At 39.2% G+C, this 6,372-nt stretch overlaps 1 non-coding gene across 1 annotated transcript; it reads left to right on the top strand.

Moving 5' to 3' along the window:
• Window positions 1-1,784: 1,784 nt before the first annotated feature.
• TRNAK-CUU (transfer RNA lysine (anticodon CUU)) lies at window positions 1,785-1,857 on the top strand. Its single transcript has one exon. It is a non-coding gene; the product is annotated as a tRNA-Lys (tRNA).
• The last annotated feature ends 4,515 nt before the right edge of the window (window positions 1,858-6,372 follow it).

Raw genomic sequence — 6,372 nt, forward strand, 5'->3', positions numbered from 1 at the left:
CCTCCCCTGCTCATACTCTGTCTCTCAAAAATGAATAAACATTAAAATTAAAAAAAAAATTAAAAAAGAACGATTGATGATAAATAAGGAAAAAAAAAAAAGAAATATGCTAGTTGCATTTTTTTGATGAGGGGTTTTAACAAGGGTATTTTGACCAGGGTAAGCCAATAAAGTGCTGAAGAAAACTGAAGAATATAGTCTTAGGAGGGTTCATTTTGGAGGTCAACTACAAGTACTTTAAATTGGTTAGAAGTTCAGTTAAACTTTTAACTAACTTAACTACTTGTGTACGATAGGCATTATTTGAGTGCCTAGTGCCTACTATATTTTCATTAATAATTAAGATTTTGGTGCCCTTTCTGAACTTGTCAGATGAATTGCCTATTTGGGGGGCTGGACTGTTAATTTGTCTTGTATCTTGGAGGAATGCATTGAATCATGGTCCCAAGTTCTTTGACTATTTGCCTGATTCATTAGAAAACTTAAAAGGGGTCGGTATGGATTTATTTGTTTTTATTAAATTACTCCAAATTACCTTTGGAAGTAGTGGATATAAAATTGGTATGTAATTTACACATATCTTTCTTACAGTAACCTTTTTAAGTTTATCACAATCTGTTTTATACACCCATCTATTAGAAAACATAACACAGTGTTTTGTGTACGGTAGCCACTTAATAAATGTGTTGAAAATGCCAATAAATACAAATTCATTCCCCAGGTACCTCCTGCCAACTTATAAAAAAACAAAACAAAACATTGTTTGCAGTTGCAAGAACAAAAACTGTTAGTGAATAATTGTATTTTAATATTTTAGGCTTGAATTTTTAAATATTCTACTTAAATCCTAGGCATACTTTGAGTACTTAAATATATAATATTATTTTATGCCATACCTAATTATTTTCTTAATTAAGTAGCTCAGAAAAAGTGATGGCCAGTGCGTTAAATTTCTAAATACTGAAATTTAAGAATTCTTTATTCTTTGTTATATACAATTAGACTTTAGATGGCCCCCATCACAGAGATTTGCAGAGTTCCTTGTCTAAAGAAGTTCACTAATATTTCAGAATATGTATACTTCCATAGGAGATTGATCCATTGTCTCGACTTGTCAAAATTTGATCAAAGTCCGTTCTTCTCTTTTCCTCTTAGAATTAATAATCTTTACTGTAGGATTCAGTGACTCTATAATCCTTTCCTCCCAGCTTCTGTCATTTGAATCGGATGGTAATAACAACCCCTGAGGGTCCTATGTCTCCATCGTCAGGCAGTTACCGAAAGAGACCTTATTTTAATTGAACCAGAATCCCCTTCTTCAATTTAACTTTCCTTGACTAGATCTCATTAAAGGAAAATTAGCTAAGCGCTACTGTTCTTCCGTGAACTAACGTCATAGAGGTTGGACTTAGTTTACTAATGCTGCGCCCCAAATTGTAGGAATCCAATTTGCCATTTGATAGAAGGCAGATAGCCTTAAGTGTTTCTGTAAAAAACATAACATATTGGGCAGTAAATATTTTAAAACACTTAAAAAAGAGTCAATGATTCTAATAATACAGACTCTCGTAAGTTTTCAGTGATCTTGGGATACACACAAAATGAAAGTATTAAATGTAAGTAAAATTAAAGAAATGTTTTTAAAGAATTCTTAAAAAGAATTCGGAATTGCATATTTAATAATGATACAAAAAATTTTATAAGTAAAAAGTAATATAGAGAAGTAAAACCAAGTGTAATTGAATACTGATCAAGGGACAGAAAAACAGAGCTGTGCCACAGGCGCCCGGCTAGCTCAGTCGGTAGAGCATGGGACTCTTAATCCCAGGGTCGTGGGTTCGAGCCCCACGTTGGGCGCAGAAGCTTTTGGGCTTCAATTCTATTTCCCCTTGAAATATTTTGGGGTTCCTCCAAATCATCATAACTAAGAAGAGTTCTTTAAACTGAATTAATGCTTTAAGCAAATCTATGGAAAAAAGACCATTTGGCAAACGAAACCGCTCTCGAGCTACGCTTGCACATTTGAAATCAAATGATTTTCAGCGATGCTGAACCACCTCCTTAGAGCACAGACGAAGCCGAAAGGTTACAGTTTAAAGTTGAGACTGGTTTTCCGTGTTCCTATGCATACTTGCATAGTTGTTGGTAGAGGGCGATTTTTCCTTTTATCGGAACAAAATTACGAACCCCAATTTTAGCAGCTTTCAAGAACTAAGAGAGCCTACGTAAAAGCAGTTGGCGGGCCGATGGGTAGGTGGGGGAGGACTTGGGAGAAAATGTCTTCCTTCACGTCTACGTTTATTTTACTTTTTCTTCCTCTCAGTATAGGGCGTGTCCTGAGGAAAGGGGCGGGGGGGGGGGGGGAGCGAGCGAGGACTATCCCCTGGAGAAACAAACATGCTGTGAGAAACGTTTCTTTCCGTGTTGGGATCTACACTGACGGTGCCGTCTTCAAGGTTTTTTCCATTGTTCCTGGGACTGTGCTTGGGATCTATCCATCCAATTGGGTGCAAATTAGGAGGTTAGCATTCTGTTAAAGGTGAGGCTCTTTAGGCCAGAAGCACAAAAGAACGGAGATGTGAAAATTCGGAGAGGCAGTTCGGCATCTGGGGAGGCAGGATCTCCGCCTTGTTCACTGAGAAGTTTGACCACATCAGCAGAAAGCACGCGGGCGGGACCGCCGGCAGGAGGCAGGTTCCCGGAGCTCCCGGACCCCGCCGGGAGGGGAACCAGCCGCGTTTCACGGAAGGCAACCCCATCCGAAGCACCCGGCCCCTACCTCCGCATGTTATCCACCAGGCTTTCCTCCTACAAAACGACCAATTTTTCCCTCTCCCCCCCCCCACCGCCCCACCAAACAAACGTGCTGTTATTTATCTTAAAACAGATTAAAAACTGACCTAATTTTCGCGCAGGTTACCGTTCTATTTCTCTGTAGTCTTCCGTGCTCACCCTTCTTCTCCCATCTCTTAATGCTGACAATCCCCTTCAAATAATAATAATAATAATAAACAAAATAAATAATAATATTTGGCTTAATACACATTGCATGGAGGGATGTGGGGTGTCTGTTAAGAGGGTATTAGAAAGAACCTATTATAGGATCTGGGCTTTACTTGGGTAATATTGCAGGGGTGGGGAGTCCTAACAAGTGAGGGCCCCTTCTGGATTGGGTGTTCTCAAGGGCAATTCTATGTTGTTAATAAAACCTATCTATAGGGAAAGCAGACCACAGGAGAGATAAAAGCTGAAATTTACAAAGTCACTCAGGTGGCAAGAGAATGTTTGCTGTTTCCAGTTGGAGAGTGACCAATTTGTCTAAAGTGGATATTCTGTGAGATGACAAGGGTAAGTGCAGGCCTCCTGCACTTCTGACCAGGTGACCATCAGTCGGGGAGTCTCACAATCCTCCAGGTCGATCACTTCCCAGAATGGCTCACAGAACTCAGGAAAACAGTTTGCTTATTCCTGGTTTATTTTGAAGGCTACAACTCAGAACAACCATGTTGAAGAGGTGCATAAGGCAAGGTATGGATGGGAAAGCTCAGGCCTTCCATACTGTCTCCCAGCCCATCATCCTGGCAGTATGTGGATGTGTTCACCATGCTGGGAGTTCTCTGAACCCTGTAGGTTAGGGATTATTAATGGAGGTTTCATGAGGTAGGCATGATTTCCTATCCCTCTCCTCTCCCTAGAAGACATGGTGTATTTGCATTTGTATTTGTATTTGCATTTGTATTTGTATTGTATGTGAAAATTCTAAGCTTCTAATCATGGCTTGGAGATTTCTGGTGACCAGCCCTCATCCTGAAGTGATCCAGGAGCCCTCTAAGAATTGCCTTATTAGGAAAAAAAGACACCCCTATTAACCAAAGAAATTCTTAGGCATTTGGTGTAACGCTCCTAACACCCCCATCACACAGGAAATTACAAGGGTTTTAGGATCTCTGTGTCAGCAACCATGGGCAGACGCCTAATATAAATTTACACTTGCCTAATTTTTCTTCAAATAATAAATGAGCCCAACCACTGTTCTCATCGGCAACTAGCCCACCACCCACTTCACCCTACATTGTTTTCCCCATAACTGCTCTTATCTTCGAACTTACTGTGTTAGTATCTGATTCTTTACTTTCTCTACCCCTTGGAACGACAGCTTTTTGTCTTTGCTCACTAATGTAACTCAAGCGCCTAAATTAGCTTCCGGCAGATGTTCAATAAATATATGCTGAACTGCTGAATTAAGTAGGGTGTATTCATTTCCTAGGGCTGCCATCCCCAAGTATCACAACTGGTGGCTTAAAACGGAAATGAACCTGCTGTAGGCTTCTTTCTCCTAGCTTTCTGGCGTCACCAGCAACCCCTGGTGGTCCTGGACTTGTAGGGGCGGAGCTCCAATTTCTGCCTTGGTTAATACCTGTTTTCTCCTCGTGTATCTGTCTCATGGCATTAACCTCGTCTTATAAGGACACCAGTCATATGGGATTGGCGTCTACCAAAATGACATCTTAATTTGATTGCATCTGCAAAGACTCTGTTTCCAAGTAAGGTCATCATATTCAGAGATACTGGAGGTTAGGACTTCAACGTTACTTTTCTGCGGCACACAATTCAACACCTAACAGGGGGCTCCATTCTTTAAACTCAACTGGTAGGTGTCTATCACTTTATAGCCAGATACCTATAAAGCTCTATTTCAGTCAGAGATCTTATTTTTCATATTATTCAGTGTTGAAAACTTCTCGTAAATAATTCAAATTCAATAAAATTTTAAAAATTAAGTTTACTACAAAAAAGATAATGTTAATACAATAGTGAATCCATGGGGCACGTGGGTGGGTCAGTCAGCTGAGCGTCCAATTCTTGATTTCAGCTCAGGTCACGATCCTGCAGTTTGTGGGTCCAAGCCCCGCATTGGGTTCTGCACTGTCAGCATGGAGCCTGCTTGGGATTTTCTCTCCCTCTGTCTCTCTGCCCCTCCCTCCCTCTCGCTGTCTTGTTAAAAAAAAAAAAAGAAAAAAAAAAAAAAAGAAACTTAAAATAATCAACAGCGAATCCATACTATTCACAACTAATGGTATACCTACTCCTGGCAATCCCACTGAGAGGTTTCAAAGTTAAGAAATAAAGGGGCTTTGTCTCATGAAGTTTATATTCCAGAGATGTGGTTCTGGGGAAGATGACTACTTTTGGGGAAAGGGTGCTGTGGAAGAGTGGTAGGTCCAGAGGATAAAAGAACCTCACTTTTCAGAATGAATCCATTAGGAAACTGGATGGCAAAATTGATCTTTCATAGTTTTATTTGCTGCTTTTAATATGGTTTTCAAGTTCTTCATGACCTCATCCTAAATTATAATTAGCAATGCCTCATCTCCATGCCAAATGTTTTAAGACTTTGTGTAGAGAATTCAGTTCACATAGACTAAAATAACTCGTTAAAATTCTATTCATCCTTCAGGAACAAGGGCAACAGCCTCCTCTATGAAGCTTCCTTCAACTCTCTGGTCAGGATTATCTACATCAGTAACAAGAAACCAATACCCTTATGGCTGCTACCATATTCCGTCATCAGTTTGCACCATCTACTTCTACTAACCTGACAACCTCCTAAGGGCAAAGGTTCAGGTCTCATTATTGCAGCATTTACAGTGTCTAAAACCACTAGATGCAAAGTGGACAGACCAATAAATACTGAACGAATCTTAGTCTTGTGCTACTTAGTCTTGTGCTACTAGTCTTTTGGTGATGAAGTATAGCTATAAGTATTTTTAAAACACACATACACACACACACACACACACACACACACACACACACACACACTCTTTCCTATTCTTCATGCCAGGAACCAGCTCTTTCAAGTATCAGCTGGAGCTGGTACCTTCACACAAAAAGCATATGGCAAAACTAGGAAGCACCCAGAAAAGGACAATCAAAATTATTAAACTATGAGTAAGAATGGACATGGGATATATAGACCAGGAAATGTATCAACTCCTACTCTGGCTTAAGAAATATGAATACATTCTTCAGAAGTAGGTATATACGTATTTTCACAGGCACATGGAAAGAATAAAATAAAAATTTCAGTAAGAAGTAGTTTGTTAAAGACAAATGAAGATGAACAAAGATAAAAATTAAACAATGACTCAGTACATATTTGCAAGCACCCCTATCCTGAGAAGATAAAAAGCACGAGATTAAAACATTATGAATTTCACGTTTATAAAGCAGTTACATAAAAATACATAAAATGGAATGTCTTTGCATAAAAATGAAGTATCTTTCTCCTTAGAAATGTAGAATTGTTCATAAAGAAACTGTAAAGTTAAAAAGTAAACATCTGCACATGTTGCTTAACCAGTGTTTTAA

This window comes from Panthera uncia (genome assembly GCF_023721935.1).
Source record: "Panthera uncia isolate 11264 chromosome B3 unlocalized genomic scaffold, Puncia_PCG_1.0 HiC_scaffold_1, whole genome shotgun sequence".
Lineage (NCBI taxonomy): Eukaryota > Metazoa > Chordata > Mammalia > Carnivora > Felidae > Panthera > Panthera uncia.